The sequence below is a fragment of the Canis lupus genome, chromosome 25 (genome assembly GCF_011100685.1).
Source record: "Canis lupus familiaris isolate Mischka breed German Shepherd chromosome 25, alternate assembly UU_Cfam_GSD_1.0, whole genome shotgun sequence".
Classification (NCBI taxonomy): Eukaryota; Metazoa; Chordata; class Mammalia; order Carnivora; family Canidae; genus Canis; species Canis lupus.
Genome location: NC_049246.1, coordinates 21,240,423 through 21,259,855, shown reverse-complemented (window position 1 = coordinate 21,259,855; position 19,433 = coordinate 21,240,423). Strand labels below are relative to the sequence as shown.

Genomic DNA, 19,433 nt, shown 5'->3' with positions numbered 1-19,433 from the left:
GGCCAATCATGTCTTCCTCTTGCTGCACCTACTCCACATTCTGCTGCTGAATGTAGCTGCCTGGCTCATTCTTTGGGGCTTTGGGGCCTCCTTTCTTCCCTTCCTCCACTGTATGCACTGCTTAGCAGAGTTCAGGACCCAGATAGCTGGCTGGGTTGCTGTTTCCTTTTTCTAGTTTGGTAGGTACAGATGGTTGGTTAGCAAAAAGGGAGTTAGGGGGTTATTAGAAGAACACGGAGGATCTACTAAGCCCAGAATCAGGAAGAAATGTAGCACTGAAATTCCACTTGGGTAAAGGGTGAGCATCTCTCTGGTCCACTTCTCAGTGCCATCTCAGCCTTCATTTCTTGCAAACTTCAGAGGTTCATAGGCTGGTAGGAGATAGAGTAGCTGAACTTCTTGAACATGATTCTAAGTAAGACTTTAAACAAGATTAGGATTCTGAGGCTTGGCACAACACAATGCCTAGGAGCTCAGCCCACTCTGTAGGGTAGGTGTGACCTATAACTGCCTCAGTCTCTTGGAGAAGCTATTTTTCCATTTTCAGAAGCAGGCAGGACAAAGCCCAGAAATGTGGTACTGGAGACATCAGGCCCTGAAAAATACTGATTTGGTTCTCAAACTCCATCTAGGGTACTGAGGGATTATTAGGTCCTAAGTCTTGCCAAACAACTAGTAGAGAGTTTGTTAGCCATTAAAAATCCCTTCAGCTTTTGATTTACCTCTTCTAACCACCACCCAACAAACAAAATGCTTCCAGGACAGGGAATCCAGTTCTTGCTCCACATGTAAGTGAGAAAATAAGGCAACTTGATCTTTTTTCCTCCCTTGAAGAGAAGGGGGCTTCTAATAACTTCCCTTTGTTCCCTACCTTTAATTCCAAGTTTAATAAAATAGTAGTCAGTGAGGATAAGTGACCAAGTAGGAAGATACTAAGCTGCTAATCATGAAGAAAATGCATCTCAGCCATAAAGAATTTAAGGGCTATAAGAAATTTTCTAAATTAGGTTACAGAAGAAAAAAAAAATAAAAAAATAAAAAATAAAAAAAATAAAAATAAATTAGGTTACAGCATCACTTTGGAGCAGAAGCAGTAGGTTACATATAATCACTTCATAGTTATAAATCAGAAATAGGAAAATAAAAACAAACGTTTGTGATCATCATGGCTGTTATTAGGCATTTTACTCTCTCAGCTAAAATCAAATATCTTTCTCTGCTGGAGAACTAGGTAGAATTTAGGATAGCCTCTTTTAAAGCATTATCAGTTTAATACAGAAATACAAATTCTTAATCTCCTGATTTTTAAAAGACACAGACAGTTTAACCTATCTCTAGAGAGTGAACATAGGAATATGCCCTAGGAGTCTTGCCTTCCACACCAACAGCCTTTCAGTCTATATTTCCTTGCCTGTTCATCAACATCTACTCTAAGCATACTGAACATTTTGGACACTGGTAGAAGAGAACTCAAAGCTAAAAGGAGAGGCTTAGGATAATTTATATTTAGTTTCATGAAAGAATGGCAAACAATCAGGGACATGAGTATTCTAAGGTATATTAGGGTGAGGTTGGAGGCCCCACTAATGGAGAAGCTGTGGAGATTACTTAGGGGTTTGTTAAAATGAAGACAGAAAGGTTAAAACACACACACACACATGCACACACAGTAAACAGGTTTCAGAAATGTTCTGATCTTTTCCACTTGGGTAGAATTTGGTTTAAAACAAACAGCCTGGGCAGCCCAGGTGGCTCAGCGGTTTAGTGCCGCCTTCAGCCCAGGGGCTGATCCTGGAGACCCAGAATCGAGTCCCACATGAGGCTCCCTGCATGGAGCCTGCTTCTCCCTCTGCCTGTGTCTCTGCCGCTCGCTCTCTGTGTGTGTGTGTGTCTCGCATTAATAAATAAATAAAATCTTTTAAATAAATAAAAAAACAAAGAAACAAACAGCCTGGGTAGAAAAATTAGAAGCAGAATTGAGGTGTTCTGCTTCCATTGGCTTCCTCACTCCAGAATAAGTGCTAATCCTTCCCCACCCCTCTGCTCCCTGACACTCAAGGTCTGTGTGTGACACACCATATGTCCACCCATCTGACTTTGGGCCTAGGTTGCCCAATCTGAGCAAACCCAGTGAGGCTTACTAAGCCAAATCCAGGTCCTCAAGCACATCAACCACTGTGGCCTTGTCTCCTCAGCCTAGACCTGTGTGGCCTCACTTGGCTACAGAAGAATACACCAGTGACAAAAGGCTTGGTGTCATCATGGTGACATGAGTGATCTCAAATCCAAACACTGACAGATGAAAGGCAAACTCACCTCCAGTCACATAGATTATGGTGGAACTAACATTGGAACTCACTTTGTAAAAACTCCAATTTCTATATTTATCTTTGCTATTTTCATCTTCTTACCACCCGGTGGGAGGTATTTACCTTAATTAGGCTCAATATCAGCATTGTTTTGCATGTGCCAATTCTGCTACCACATCCTAATGAAGTAAAGCTGAAAAATAAAGTTAATTTTGACCAAAAAACAAACAAAAAACACAATAAATAAGTAAATAAATAAAAAGCATAAAACAAACAACAATAACAACAAAAATAAGATCTGAAGGTCTCAGATCAAACTACGTAAAAGATGATCAAAGAAAAGTGCTTGGAGTCCTCAACTTCATGGCTGTCTTTCCACCTACTCAACCTATAATAAATCCTGCCAGTTGACAAGCCCTAACACTTTACATAGAACTATTGGTCAGATTCTAAATATTATTTAATTTCGGATTTAAGATAAATAGTTTTTATGGTATATAAATTATACTTCAATTAAAGCTATTTTAGAGAGCAATAGACTTGGTGCCATCACTATGGAAAACAGTATGGAGTTTCCTCAAAAAACTAAAACTAGAATTACCATATGATCTAGTAATTCCACTACTGGGTATTTACCCAGAGAATGTTAAAATATTAATTTGAAGGGATATATGCACCCCTATTTATTGCATCACTAAGTACCATAGCCAAACTATGGAAGCAGCCCATGTGTCCATCAATAAATGAATGACTAAAGAAGATGTGGAGTATTACCTAGCCATTAACAAGAATGAAATCTTGCCATTTGCAACAACATAGAAGAATCTAGAGGGTATAATGTTTTAAGTCAGTCAGAGAAAGACAAATACCATATGATTTCACTCATATGTGGAATTTAAGAAACAAGACAAATGAACAAAGAAAAAAAGAGATAATCCAAAAATGAAACTCTTAACTAGAGACAACAAACTGATGGTTACCAGATAGGAGGTGGGTGGGGGGTGGGTGAAATAGATGCAGCAGAATAAGAGTACACTGATCATGATGAACACAGAGTAATGTATAGATTATTAAATCACTATACTGTATATATATATATATATATATACCCAAAACTATATATATATATATATATATATATATATATATATATATACCCAAAACTAATACCCAAAACTAATATAACATGTATATTAAGTATACTGGAAAATAAATAAATAAACAAACAAATAAACAAATATTAAAAAAAAAAAAGACAAAAGGGCAGAAGACTAATTAAAAACAAGTACACCAAAGGAAGATTTTATTAAAGGCTATTGTAATGGGGGAGAGAGGCTAGAACTTATTCTAAACTCAACTTCACACAAAGGATGAGGGAGTTTTTAAGAGCTGGGAGGATTGTAGGCCATTTGTGTTTGCTAGTTGAACTTACCAAAAGGAAAGTAAGTCTTCTCATATCTTCAGGAAATGATGCAGTTTTTACTACCTGGAGCAAGATGCCCACTCAAAGTTAAGCTCCTATCCAACTACAGCCAAAGAGATAGGAACACTGTCTTCCTTGATGATTACATTCAAAAGATGGTTCCCAAGTTTTTGAGAAAGACATACCTAAGTTGAAAAACTGGCAAGAGGTTTTTAAAAATTATTTACATCATAAAGGGGCAGAGAAAGAATTTATAAGTATATATTTTCTAAATGCTCTCTAAAAAGGGAGATCAGAAGCCTGGTGGCAAGAAGTCTGTCTCATGTTTACTCAAGCAGAAGGGGAACTTTAAGTCCCTCTTGGTCATGAGCAAACCAACGCAAGAAAAATCTTTGTGGGGGAGAGGGGACAAGAAGGCAAAAATGTTAACTATTTAAAAGTTTTAAAATTAATTTTTGCAGAACTATTCATTAAATTATTGTACCCCTAAAACAAGAACTGAAAAACTAGAGTACAATAGTTATCTCCCAGCCAAAATAAAAATAATAATAAATAAATGTATTAAGTTGTAGAAATTTCCCAGAGTAAATGTGGGGGAAAAGAGAACAATATAATAGAAAATATACCCTATTATTTATCTGGACCCTTCAAATCTCCAAAAGCTATAAACACAAAATGTGCTGAAAAGCAGGACATAGAAACCAAATTCCATTACTACAGAAAACTTTGGTAGTAAAAACTGTCATTTTAAATTATATCACTTTGTTTTCTACAATACTTTCTACCAAAAAAACAAAAGCAAAAACACATAAAAAGATGAAAAACCACCATCTCATTTTCCTATGTGGGGTCAAAGAATAATCTGAAAGAATAGATGTTACAGAAAATTGGGATAAATTTACTTTTTAAGAAATGGAAAACTATAGAGAAAAGCTTGATCCTTTTTTTTTAAGCTTGAGTCTTACATTAGACTTTTACACGTTTGTGTATGAAGTACTAAATAAGCACCTGTAATATTTTTTATTACATTTTACCTGTAACTTGGCTTCTGAAAATGATGATCACCACATGGTTCTGTCAAATATAAGGAAGAAGGCTAAAATTAGGCTTTTGTAAATTTTATTTTTTTCATTTAAATTAAATTTGCCAACATATAGTATAACACCCAGTGCTCACCTCATCACACACCCTCCTTAATCCCCATCACCCATTTACTCCATCCCCCCACCCACCTTCCCTTCTGCAACCCTTTGCCGGTCTCCCAGAGTTAGGAGTCTCTCATGGTTTGCCTTCCTCTCTAATTTTTCCCCATTCAGTTTCCCCCCCTTCCCCTATAGTCCCTTGCATTATTTCTTATATTCCACATATGATTGAAACCATATGATAATTGTCTTTCTCCAATTGATTTATTTCACTCAGCATAATACCCTCCAATTCCATCCATATCAATGTAAATGGTAGGTATTCATCCTTTCTGATGGCTGAGTAATAGTCCATTGTATATATATATACATATATATAATATATCACACATTATATATATCACATCTTCTTTATGTGTGTGTGTGTATATATGTACATACACATATACATATATATCACATCTTCTTTATCTATTCATCTGTTGAAGGATATCATAGCTCCTTCCACAGTTTGGCTATAAAATTAGGTTTTTAAAGTCATTGTTAATTAAAATGCTTTGATTAAGCTTTATACATTTTTTGCATCATGTTATTTCACTTTTTTGTTGTTGTTATTTCACTTTTAATATTCTTTTTCCTTTTGCTTTTGGTCTCCTGTTTTTTGAACTAAGAAATATAATGAAAAAAAATTAATTACATTAGGTTAAAAGGAACACAAAATAATCAAGAATTTCTAATATAAAAATCCATATTAACTTTGTTGCTATTAGAAATCTGAATATTTCCCTTATGTTATACAGATGGAAGCCAGAAATTATTATTTAACATACATTATAAACATATGTCTTGTCAAGTTTAAAAACCTGATCAACAATGATGAAAAAACAAAACAAAATATTATGCCAAAGTTGACAGTTATCAGAAAACTTATTTCCCTAGTGGATATGTTTTAGGTGGCCAAAAGACACCATGTCTGTGAATCTAGTTAATAAGTGAGTGTTAGAGGGGGAGAAGACATGAAAGATAATTCTTGAGAGTAGTGAAATCTAAGGTACATCAAGACTATGAACCTAGTTTAAAATATCAGAAACTTTGGATGTCTGTAAAAATTATCAGGCAGGAAAACAAGAGCTAGTGGGTTTCTAATTAGTCTCAGAGTTCTGGACCAAGAGGAATAGAAAAGTATGAACCAAGGCATGGGGTTCTGGCATTAGGGAAGTAGAATTAGAAGCCCAGTGAAGGGATCCCTGGGTGGCGCAGCGGTTTGGCGCCTGCCTTTGGCCCAGGGCGCGGTCCTGGAGACCTGGGATCGAATCCCACGTCGGGCTCCCGGTGCATGGAGCCTGCTTCTCCCTCTGCCTGTGTCTCTGCCTCTCTCTCTCTCTGTGACTATCATAAATAAATTAAAAAAAAAAAAAAGAACCCCAGTGAAAATCTGGGCACTAGCAGAGCAAAAAGCATACTTACACATATTTATACATACTTGCACTCTGAGGCAAAGGCTCTTTATTCCCTACCCCAGGCAACATAAAGGCCAAACCACAAGCAAACTGAATTCATAGGTAGGAGCAGATAGATTAACCTGACAGAGTACATGAACACACAGCCGCAAAAAACAAGAAATTTCTGTCAGCCTATATTTCTCATGTGTTTAGATGAGGCATTCATTTCAGATAAAAATCAGAATAAAACCTCATATTCCACAACTGACATATGCATTAGTAGAGGCTAAAATAATGTAAGTATTTTAACATATTGGTTAAACAAGTGACTTGAGAATATTGAAGATAGGAAGACAAATTCTTTTTTTTTTTAAGATTTTATTTATTTATTCATGAGAGATACAGAGAGAGAGGCAGAGACACAGGCAGAGGGAGAAGCAGGCTCCATGCAGGGAGCCCGACATGGGACTCGATCCCGGGTCCCAGGATCACACCCCAGGCTGCAGGCAGCACTAAACCACTGAGCCACCAGGGCTGCCCAGGAAGACAAATTCAAAATGCTTGAAGACAAATTCAAGCATTCCTTATTTAGATAATTTTGTAGATTAAATGCATATGCTGAGCTATAAAACTGCTGGGATGGAGCTCCTTACTACGTTTACCAAGAAATGAAGCTTCACTTATTTCAGCCAAAATGTTTTAAACAAGATTTAGCCGAAGTTAAGGGAATGACCAACTAACCTCACTACATCATTTTTTTAATTCTTTCCTAGGAAAATGATGGAATATCACACTAACTTCTGATTTACTTGAATTTTTATTTAGTGAACATATCTAGGCTAATAAGTGAGATCAAATGACACAATTTTTATCACCTTACATTAAACAGATTTCTTTGCCAATGTTCTACCTGTGGTGCTTGCTGATGGGCTCTTCCTAAGACTCAGCCTGCAGTGGGAATCAGGCATCAGTATTAGCTACAGCTCTCTTCAGACTTACATGAAACAACACAGCAAAGAAGAAAAAGTGAACCATGTTTCATATCTGCTCTGTCATTAGATATTAGGGAACTAAAGATATTGATTAACCTGTATTTTATCACTGACTGCACATTAGAATCATGTGCCCTCATCCAAATTCAGTTAATAATTTTAAGATGTGTTACCTAGATGAGGAAATGTTCCTAAAATCTCTCAGGTGATTCTCCTGTGCAACCAGGACTTAAACCACTGGGTAGACAGCCCATTCTTAGGATTCATAGTTTTGGATTCAAATCTGTACTCATCCTCCTCAAATTTCTTTGACTTTGAGCAAGTCATTTCACCATCTAAGTCTGTTTTCTTACCTGTACAAAATACCCACTTGTCAGGGTTGATAGAGGGGTTAAATTGGATCATCTATTTAGGCTCTAAAGCCTGGAGCACTGCAAGATCTCAATAAATGACAGTGGGGAAAAAAATTTTTTTTAAAGTGAGAGTTGGATTTTGGTGTTAGGTGGAACCTAAAATCCCATATTAATACTACTGTTAATAGTCCACTTTTTTATAATACTGAGCAGTAGTACACAGTTGTATTTTTATGAAAGTGACATCAAGTAACATCAACATACATCCTCCTGTAGGGCCAGAAAGGTATTTGTTCTTGACTGGAGCTCCTGTAACAAAAGACAGATTAATAAGAGAAAAGCATACAAATTTATTTAATATAAGTTTTATGTGACATGAGAGCCTTCATAAGGAAATGAAGACCTGAAGAAAATAGTGAAGCCTGGGTGTTTTTGTGCTAGATTTGATGAAGACTGGAAGGTTGTGAAAGATAGGATGGGACAAACAGTCTAATAGTAGTAAATGGGGAAACTGAGCAAAGCCTGTTCCTTCTGATTCCTTTCAGTGCCCCTTTATCTTTAGAGATAAGGATGCTCCTTTCATCTGGGTATAGAGAGGGTATCTCTTACAGAAGGGTCCTGTGACCTGCTTGAGGGGAAGGTGAGAAAGGCCTTCTTACACATGCCATTTCTCAAATTTCTTCTCTCTGCAAAAATCAAGATGACAAGATGCCCCATTTGGGGGTAGCATGTCCTGAACCACATGACCCCTAAATAAATTAATATTCTCATTTCAATTGACCTTTTTGGTAAGAATGAGTTTACATGCCAAGAAGTGGGCAGGAGGTGCCTGAATAGGAGAGAGGCATATTCCAATAAATACATTTATGTATATCAGAATTTCACTACTTCTCAAAGATGAAGCCGGAGCAAAAAATAAATTCTTAGGATTCAGAGATCTAAGGAAAAATTCAATGTCTACCTCCAAAGAGTATTTACCATACCATATAAATGTTTTCTATTGTCTGTTATAATGAAACTAATCATCCTTCCAGTTATAATGGATAACTTCACCTGATTTTAGAGGTCAATGTGATTATTGAAGCTCTTTTAGATAATTTTGACAAAATCATCAATAAATAAGCTGAGAAGCACTCTTAGACTTCAGTTAGAATACCAGAAGGCAGGGTAAAAATTTCACACAGAGACAATAGGCAGCAGATTCCCCTCTGCAGTGTTGACACTCAGAATATTTTTCTTTCTTTTGGCTATAGAGAGATCACTAACATGCCCCACTGGGCTGAAATGGAAAAGTCAGCTATGGATGAATTAATGTTCAAATCTCCTAAGAGAGTTCTGCACTTCATGTAATATATGTCAACAGAAGGCAGCAAAAAAAAAAAAAAAAAAAATTCTCTCTGCAGTCTGTGTTTGAACAAAAGTCATTAAATATCTACTGTGCTCCAGCCACAGCAGATAATGCCTGTCATTTGTACATAGGGCTTTCCTTCTTGCACAGCAGTACCCATTGCATTGTCTCACTTAATCCCAAAACAAGACTGTCACATAGGATGAGAAGTTGTTACCATTTTGTCCCACTGACAGTTGTTACATTGAGAGAGTCAAGCCAAATAGGCTGAAATTTAAAATTCTCCTGACTCCCAGTTTAGGACTCTTGCCATTGCAGAAACATCAAGAGAGTCTGTCATTGAGGAGTTAATGATCTAAGAATAAATCCCAGATTTATGTTCAGGAAGAATCACCCATCATCCATGTCACTCCATTTTAAACTCGAAAGGCTCTACAATCCTGTGGAACGAACAGTCATTTTCCTGTTGAAGAAATCTCTTTCAATTCCACATGAGATTATTTTTATGCAGATACTGAAAAATACGAACCAAAGCCTTACTAGTAGCTTATCACTCTCCCAATCAAAAGGAATAAACTCTATTTCAAAGAACTTTTTCCATGCTATGCTTTCTCATTTCACAACTCTGGCAATTTTTGAACCAAAACAATTATCTTCAGTTTGTTCTTGTTACACACCCTTCTAAGAGTCCTCTTAATGTGTATGAGCAAAGTGACTAATAACTAAAGAAATTTTAAAAGTTAATTTAAAAAAAGAATAAAAAATAAGCATATCTTAATTTCTTTATATAAAAACATACATTTGTCAATATATTGATATAGAACCAAGTCCCTCTCTCTTTTTTTTCGATTGAAATACAGTTGACACACAATGTCACATTAGTTTCAGTACCATGGCCTTTTCTTTCTGTATGAATCTGGAGATTGAAATCCTAAAATATCTTTTGTGCAACAACTCATGAATCCCAGTACGCATCTTACTGAAATAGAGTAAAAATCTAAACACTACTACAATAATCATCTTGCATGCAAACACCTTGGAAATTTAAGATCTTCCCCAATCTTTCATAGTTGTCTTGCCCATATATAATTCAATAGAATTATTTTTTTACTTACCTTTATCATCTTTCTAAAGTATTCAACTGAGTCTTTATAGAAACAATACCTCTTTTATCCACTGTATCATTAGTTTCTACTTAAAATATACAACTCTCATAAATATGCTTGGGAAACAAAAGCTCATTTTTGGCAAGAAAAGTATTCAAGTGGTCTAGGAAGAAGCGTACAGGCCCAATAAATAATAATCTACTTAGTTGTGGGCACTCAGCATATCCTGACCACAGTTAGTGTATGTTTCCTAGGAAATGGAGAATTTATAAGATTTAAGTGAATCAGTATAACAGAGGAAATTTAAAGAATATCAATTTTATTTCTTGAATACCTTAATGTCAATTAAATAATCACCTGCCCCTCTCAACTTGCTTATAAATTCCCCAGGGACTGAGCTCCCTAAGGAATTTGGCACTCAGTTATACACCTCACAAACCAAGCCAAGATATCTGGACTAAATGTATTTTTTTATTTTAATTCCAGCATAGTAACATACAGTGTTATATTAGTTTTAGGTATACAATATAGTGATTCAACAGTTCTATATATTACTCAGTGCTCATCAACAGAAGTGTACTCTTAATCCCCTTTACCTATTTCACCAGACCCCCCACCCACCCATCTCCCCTCTGGTAGCCCTCTATTCTCTATAGTTGTGTCTGGTTTTATTGGCAGCAGGGTGGGGGTGGTGGGGCATGGAGGTGGGAGTCTTTTTTTATTTGTCTCTTTTTTTTTCTTTTTTGCTGTTTTGTTTCTTAAAATTCACTTTTGAGTGAAATCATATGGTACTTGTCTTTCTCTGGTGAATGTATCTCACTTAGCATTATACTCTCTAGATCCATCCATGTTGTTGCAAGTGGCAAGATTTCATTCATTTTTTATGACTGAATAATATTCCATTATATCTATATCTATATATCACATATTCTTTATTCATTCCCCTGTCTGTGGACACTTGGTCCACTTCTACAGTTTGATCGTGGTGAATAATTATTTTAATGTATTGTTGAATTCTGTTTGCCAATATTTTTGTTGAGGATTTTTGCATCTATGTTCATCAAATATATTGGCCTGTAGTTCTCTTTTTTTGTGGTGTCTTTATCTGATTTTAGTATCACTGTAATGGTGGCTTCATAGAATGCATTTGGAAGTTCACCTTCCTCTTATATTTTTTGGAGAAGTTTAAGAAGAATAGACATTAATTCTACTTTAAATGATTGATGGAATTCACCCACAAAGCCATCTGGTCCTGGACTTTTGTTTGCTGGGAGTTTTTAAATTACTGATTCAGTTTCATTTCTGGTAATCTGTTCGAGTTTCCTATTTCTTCCTGCTTCAACTTTGGTAGGTAATATGTTTCTAGGAATTTATCCATTTCTTCTATGTTGTCCAATTTGTTGGCATATAATTTTTTGTAATATTCTCTTAAAACCCTTTGTATTTCAGTGGTGTCAGTTATTTCTCCTCTTTCATTTGTAATTTTGTTTGAGTCCTCTCAATTTTTTTTAATGAGTCTGGATAAAGGCTTATCAATTTTGTTGATCTTTTCAAAGAGCCAGCTCTTCTTTTTATTGATCTGTTCTATTGTTTTGGGTTTTTTGGTTTTTTGTTTTTGTTTTTGTTTTTAGTTTTAGTTTCTGTATCATTTATTTCTGCTCTAATCTTTGTTATTTCCTTTTTCTGCTGGTTTTAGGTTTTGTTTGTTCTTCTTTTTTTAAGTCCTTTAGGTGTAAGTCTAGGTTGTTTATTCAAGAATGTTCTTCTTGAGGTAGGCCTATATAGCTATAAATTTCCCTCCTCGGACTGCATTTGCTGCATCTCAAAGGCTTTCAACCATTTTTTCTTTTTCTTTTTTTTTTTTTTTTAGATTTATTTATTTATTTATTCAGAGGGATTGAGAGAGGCAGAGACACAGGCAGAGAGAGAAGCAGGCTCCATGCAGGGAGCCTGACGTGGGACTTGATCCCGGGCCTCCAGGATCACACCCCCAGGTGCAGGCGGTGCTAAACTGCTGCGCCACCAGGGCTGCCCTCAACCATTTTTTCATTTTTATTTTTCTCCATGTAATTTGTGATTTCTTCTTTGATTTCCTAGTTGGCCCATTCATTGTTTAGTCACATGTTATTTCCATGTATTTGTGCTCTTTCCAGGTTTTTTCTTGTGGTTGATTTCTAGTTTTCAGTGTTGCAGTCCATAAAGATACATGGTATGACTTTGATCTTTTTGAATTTGTTAAAGCTCATTTTGTGGCCTAATGTGTAATCTATTCTGGAGAACGTTTCATGTGGACTTGAAAAGAATGCATATTCTTGTCTTATGATGGAATATTCTGAATATATCTGTTAAATCCATTTGGTCTAATGTGTCATTCAAAACCACCGTTTCTTTGTTGATTTCTGTTTAGATCATCTGTCCATTGATGTAAGAGGGGTGTTAAAATCCCCTACTATTATTGTATTACTATCAGTTAGTTCCTTTATGTTTGTTATTAACTGTTTTATGTATTTGGGTGCCCCATGTTCAAGGCATAGATATTTACAATAGTTATATCTTCTGGATTGTGCCCTTTATTAATATACAGTGCCCTTCTTTTTATCTTGTTACAGTGTTTGTTTTAAAGTCTATTTTGACCAATATAAGTAGTGCTACCTCTACTTTCTTTTGACATACATTTACATTGATAAATATTTCTCAATCCCCTCATGCTCAATCTGCAGGTGTCTTTAGGTCTGAAATGAATCCTTGTAGGTAGCACATAGATGAGTCTTGGTTTTTTTATACATTATGTCACTTTATATTTTGATTAGAGTGTTTAGTCTATTTACATTCAAAGTACTGTTGGTAAGCACGTATTTATTGTCATTTTGTTATTTGCTTTGCTGTTTTTGTAGTTCCCTGGTCCTTTCTTCTCTTGCTTTCATTTCTGAAGGTTTTCTGGCTTTCTTTAGTGATATACTTGGATTCCTTTCTCTTTATTTTTTTTGCATATCTATTACTGGTTTTGATTTGTGGTTATAATTTGGTTTGTTTATAGCATCTTCTGCATATACCAGTCTCTATTAAGTTGTTGGAGCTTAACTTTGAGCCCATTTTTTACTCTCCCCCCCTATATTTTTGGTATATGGTGTCATACTTTACAACATTTTGTGAGTCCCTTTACTAATTTTTATAGATATACTTTTTAATTGCTTTTGTGCTTCCTACTTTTCTTACTCCTACTTATGGTCTTCTCTTTCCACTCAAAGAATCCCCTTTAACCTTTCTTGTAGAGATGGCTTCAGGGCATGAACTCCTTTAGCTTTTGTTTGTTTGCTTTTAAAATTCTCTTTGTCACTTTTTTTTTTTCCTTTTTAATTGCTATGTGTCTTGGCATTGATCTCCCTGGATTGATTTTGTTGGGGTTTCTTGTGTGTCCTGGATCCAGATATCTGTTTTCTTCCCCAGATTAGTGAAGTGTTCAGTTATTATTTCTTCAAGCAAATTTTTTGTCCCATTTTCTCTCTCTTCTTCTGTGATCACTATAGTGTGAATGTTATTATATTTTATGGAGTTGCTGAGTTTCCTAAGCTTATTCTCACTTTGTATACTTTTTTCTCTTACCTGATTAGCTTGATTACTTTCCATTACTCTGTCCTCCAAATAATGATTTTTTTTTCCTCTGCTTCTTCTAGCTTGCTATTTATTCCATCTATTTGTTGTGTTCTACATCTCTGAGGTTTTTTTTTTTCATGTTTTTTATCTCTTTGTTAAGAATCTCACTGAGATCCTCCACTCTTTCTTTTCTCAAGTCCAGCGATTATCTTTATTATCACTACCTTAAATTCTCTACCAGGCATATTATTAATCTCTGTTTCACTTAGGTCTCTTGCTGGGTTTTGTCCTGTTCTTTCACTTGGGGGCATATTTCTCTGTCTCTTCATTTGTCTAATCTCTGTGTCTCTTTCTCTGTGTTAGAGAAGTCAGCTATGTCACCTGCTCTTGAAAGTAATGGCCTTATGAAGAAGGTGGCCTATAGTGCCCTGCGGTGCAATGTTCCCTCTTCACCAGAACCTGATATTTCAGGGGTGTATCCTATGAGTGCTGTGTGTACCCAGCTGTGTATCCCAGTCACTTTTTCCTTCAGTCCTGTCATCTGCAAAGGCTCTCTTTTCCTGTGATGGGTAGTGTTTGGTCGCTGGCCAGGGTGGGGCATACTGTTTTCACAAGGAAACCACTGCTCTGCTTGCAAAAAGAGAACTGCCACAATAATAGGGCTGCATGGGCAGAGTGTACACTTTTAACAAGGTGCATGTCAGACTCCATAGTCCTTAGTGCTGCCACTACTGCCAAGACCAAGGCCCCATGAAACACATGTGTCAGGAGATGTCGTGTTGGCAAGGTTTGTACTGGTCTTCTGGGGGAGAGGACCCACAGTGCCTGGACTGAAACAAATATGACTTAGATAGGCAGATTCACAGAAGTATATGGGGACAGGCCTTGGTGTCAGCAAATTAGATAGAAAATGTGGGCACCACCATCATTCTCGCAGGTGACTGTGTGTTTATTTTGTTTATGCTGAGGGCTGGGAAAAGGAGATGGCACCTGCAACCTCCTTTGTTCCTGGGAGAAGTCCTTCTGTGAAACTTGCCCCTCCAGAATGTGCTCTGAGATACATAAATAACTGTCCCTTGTGCTCTAGGAGGTTTTTCAACTGCTGCTTCTACACTGAAACAAAGGGCTATTTGTCCCACTGTCTTTTCAAGGGCAGGGATTCAGCCTCCTATTGTTCCAAGTCTCTTCTAGAGCCAAGCCCTCTGATTTTTAAAATTCCAGGCTTTAAGTCCCGTTTGTAAGAACTCATGAAATTTATCCCTCTAGTTTTCAAAGCTAAAGGTTATCAGGAATCATCTTCCCCTTTGTGATAATCTGTTTCTTGCTCTACTCCAGATCTACAGCTCTTTTACTCAACCTTGGCTCCCTGCCCCTCACCCTGGGTCCCTGTCCATTTCCCTCCTTACACACCATTTCTGCCTTTCCTATCTTTTCAATGGGCCACTTCTCTACCTTTAGCTGTGGAGTTTGTTCTGCCAGTCTTTGGGTCATTTTCTGCATTATTTATGCTGATGTAAATGTTATCTAGTTGTATCCATGGAATAAGGTGAGTTTAGGGTCCTCTTAATCCACCATCTTAGTAAAATGTATTTTAAAAGTGAAAACATCAGCAAATCATTTAGGTAATCAATCTACATGATGGCAAAGCTATAGGTTTCTATTTTCAAATTTATTTTACATCTGTGTTTCTAACCTCCAAATGATATTATGGTTAAATATGCTTTAAAGTGTATTAATAATAAGCTTGGACTGTAACTAAAAGCAGATTGAAGCAGATGCACGTTTGTAAATGATCTGGAAACCTTTTAGGACCATTGCTAATGGAACTAGCAGAGCAATGTTTAATGGATAAGCCATATCTTTATTTTTAAATTAGCAATAACACAGTAACTATGGTAAAAGAACATTGAAATGAAACTGCAGGGAAGCTGGTGATTGTGGTAAAAATCATAAAAGGATTCACACAGAACAATCTATACAACTGTTTCTTCCTCTTTCTATTGTATCAAAAGAAAAAGAGTTTGCAGGAAAAGAGCAGAAACCTTCCAGCAGCTGATCAGGAATACCAAAATACCTGAGAGGACTTTGCATCTGCAGCCAATAGCCTTGGAAAAGTGAATAAGGCTTTTGTGGCTGTAATTGGAAAGCAGCTGCTAGCTACGATTCCTGGAAAGATAGGACCTAAAATTAAGACACTTTCAGAATGAGTTGTATTACTCCAGTCTAAACAGCATGAGACGAGAGAGAGACATAAACAAAATTTAATGTTTTCTTACTAATTTTCACCTCATGTTCATATTTCTTTAAATCTTGCACTTTATTGGAACACCTGGGTGGCTCAGCAGTTGAGCCTTTGGCTCAGGGCATGATCCCAGGGGTCCTGGGATCAAGTCCTGCATCAGGTTCCCCTCAGGGAGCCTGCTTCTCTCTCTGCCTATGTCTCTGCCTCTCTCTGTCTCTCTCATGAATAAATAAATAAAATCTTTAAAAATAACTTAAAAATTTTTGATATATAATAAAATGCAAGATTTATTTATTTTTAAGATTTTATTTATTCATTCATGAGAGACACAGAAGAGAGAGAGAGAGAGAGAGGTAGAGACACAGGCAGAGAGAGAAGCAGGCTCCATGCAGGGAACCCGATGTGGGACTCGATCCCAGGTCTCCAGGATCGGGCCGTGGGCTGAAGGCGGCGCTAAACCACTGAGCCACCCAGGCTGCCCAAAATTTTTAAAGTTTATTTTACTATCAATTATTGATTATATTAATTTAAAGTTTTATGTTCACGGCAAAAATCTGAGTAGAAATGTGGACTGTGCTCTGCATCCCAGTTCAAGTTGGGAGCCTGACTTTTCAAAGCCATAACTGAGCTTTGACCATTATCAGTAAAAAGATTACCCTAATTCCAGACAAAATTACAAAAGCGAACAACTTTGGAGTTGTAAATCAAGACATAAACATGAATGAATCATCATGCAGATCTTTTAATGACTCATTAAAATTTTTACTTATGCTCTCTTCAAAAACTTATTTTAGTTTAATTAAAGTATTTCTCATTTAGAACACATTATTTAATCCTAATTCTACATGTTATAACTAAATAGAATGCAGACATTCCAATACACCTATTTCACATTCATCTCACTAATCACACTCATACACACACACACCATTTCTTCAAATTAGGTGTCTCCAATGTGCCCTAAAGTTCTTCTAGGGCATAGTAGCATCTTCTTCCTGGTCATTCTCTTTAAATGTTCTCAACTTGTACATGCTCTTCCTAAACTGTGGCACTTAGGCTAGAAGCAATCAGGCAAGTGTGGCTTGACACCCAGAAAAGAGAAGGGCAATGCCTCCCTCATTCTCTGAACTACCTTTCTATTAATTCAGCCAAAATTGTCATAGCCTCCATGACAATCATATCAGACAGACGATTCATATCAAATATGTTGTCTACCAAAAATCTCAGTTCCTTGCAAAAGCAAGTTCTGTGTCAAAACCGCATCCTCAGAGGGTTTGAGACTGAAAGTGTAGAATCTTACTTTCATCTTCAATAAGTAACCCGATTAGATCTAAAACAATATTATAATATGATCATTTTTATTATTATTTATTTTAAAGCCAAGTTAGTTAACATATAGTCTAGTATTTATTTCAGGAGAATTATTGCTTTATAATCACTTACATATAATATTTAGTGCTTATCCCAATAAGTGCCCTCTTTAAGATCCATCACCTGTTCAGCCCATCCCCCACCCATCTCCCCTCCAGCAACCCTCAGCTGGGTCTCTTAACTATACTCTCTTTTGGTTAACCTCTCTCTCTCTCTCTGTTTTTATCTTATTTTAATCTTCATTCCCTCCATGTGCATCTGTTTTGTTTCTTAAATTCCACATATGAATGAAATCATATAATATTTGTCTTTCTCTGATTGACTTAATTCACTTAGCATAATACATGCTAGTTCCATCTGCATCATTGCAAATGGCAAGAGTTCATTTTTTTAGTGGATGAGTAATATTCCATAGTGTGTGTGTATATATATATGGTAAAAAAACATTGAAGTGAAACTGCAGGGAAGCTGATGATTGTGGTGATAAAAATCATAAAAGGATTCACACAGAACAATCTATACAACTGTTTCTTCCTCTTTCTCTTGTATTCACTATATACACACACACATATATATACCACCTCTTTATCTATTCATCAGTCAATGGACATATGGGCTCTTTCCATAATTTGGCTATTGTGGAGAGTGCTACTATAAACATCAGGGTGTATGTTCCCCCTCACATCAGCACTTTTGTATCCTTTAAATAAACACCCAATGATACAATTACTAGGTCATAGGGTAGTTCTACTTTTAACTTTTTAAGGAACCACCATACTACTTTCCAGAGTAGCTATACCAGTTTGCATTCCCACCAACAGTGGAAAAGGGTTCCTCTTTCTCTGCATCCTCACCAACATCTGTTACTTTCTGAGTTGTTAAATTTAGCCGTTCTGACAGGTGTGAGGTGGTATCTCATTGTGATTTTGAATTGTATTTCTATGGTGCTGAGTGATGTTGAGCATTTTTTCATGTAACCATTAGCAACTTGTATTTCTTCTTGGGAGAAATGTCTGTACATGTCCTCTGTCCATTTCTCAACTGGCCTATTTATTTTTTGGGTGTTGGTTTTGATAGGTTCTTTATAGATTCTGGATACCAGCCCTTTACCTGATATGTCATTTGAAAATATCTTCTCCCACTCCAAGGAAGGCCTTTTAGTTTTGCTGATTGTTTCCTTCACTATTTTATTTTCATGAGGTCCCAATAGTTCATTTTTGTTTTTTATTTCCCCTGCCTCCAAAGACATGTCTAGTAAGAAGTTTCTGCAAAGTCAAAGAGGCTGCTGACAGTTTTCTTCTCTAGGATTTTAATGGTTTCCTGTTTTTTTCTTTTTCAACATTTGTTATTTGAAGTCTTTTGTGGTTCCATACAGATTTTAGGATTGTTCATTCTAGCTCTGTGAAAAATGATGGTATTATTTTGGTAGAGATTGCACTGAATGCATAGATTGCTTTGGATAGTATACACATTTTAACAATATTTGTTCTTCCAATCCATGAGCATGGAATGTTTCCCATTTCTTTGTGTCCTTCAATTTCTCTCATCAGTGTTCTACACTTTTCAGCATACAGATCTTTTCCCTCTTTGGTCAGGTTTATTTTTAGATATCTTATGTTTTTAGATGAAATTGTAAATGGGATCAATTCCTTGATTTCTCTTTCTGCCTCTTCATTACTACTGTATAGAAATGCAACAGGTTTCTGTATATTGATTTTATATCCTTCAACTTTTCTGAATTCATGAATTAGTTCTAGCAAATTTTTGGTGGAGTCATCCAGGTTTTCTACATTGCCATGTTATCTGTGAAGGCTGAAAGATTGATTTCTTCCTTGATGATTTGTATGCCTTTTATTTCCTTTTGTTGTCTGATTGCTGAGGCTAAGACATCCAATACTATGTTGAACAACAGTGGTGAGACTGGAAATTCTTCTTGTTCTTAACCTTAGTGGAAAAGCTCTCAGTTTTTCCCCATTGAGGATGATATAAACTGTGGGTCTTCTGTATATGGCTTTTATGATATTGAAGTATATTCTTTCTATCCCTTAATTTCTTAAGGATTTTTGTGAAGAAAGGATGCTGTATTTTATCAAAAGCTTTTTCTGCATCTA

General features: G+C 36.2%; 1 long non-coding RNA gene across 1 annotated transcript in view; it reads right to left on the bottom strand.

The window, feature by feature from the left end:
• The window catches only part of LOC111092345, a 93,531-nt gene that overhangs the window by 55,438 nt on the left and 18,660 nt on the right, over window positions 1–19,433 (bottom strand). The window contains exon 2 of the long non-coding RNA XR_005378210.1: window positions 4,767–4,806. This is a non-coding gene — a long non-coding RNA (uncharacterized LOC111092345). The remainder of the gene's footprint in view (window positions 1–4,766; window positions 4,807–19,433) is intronic.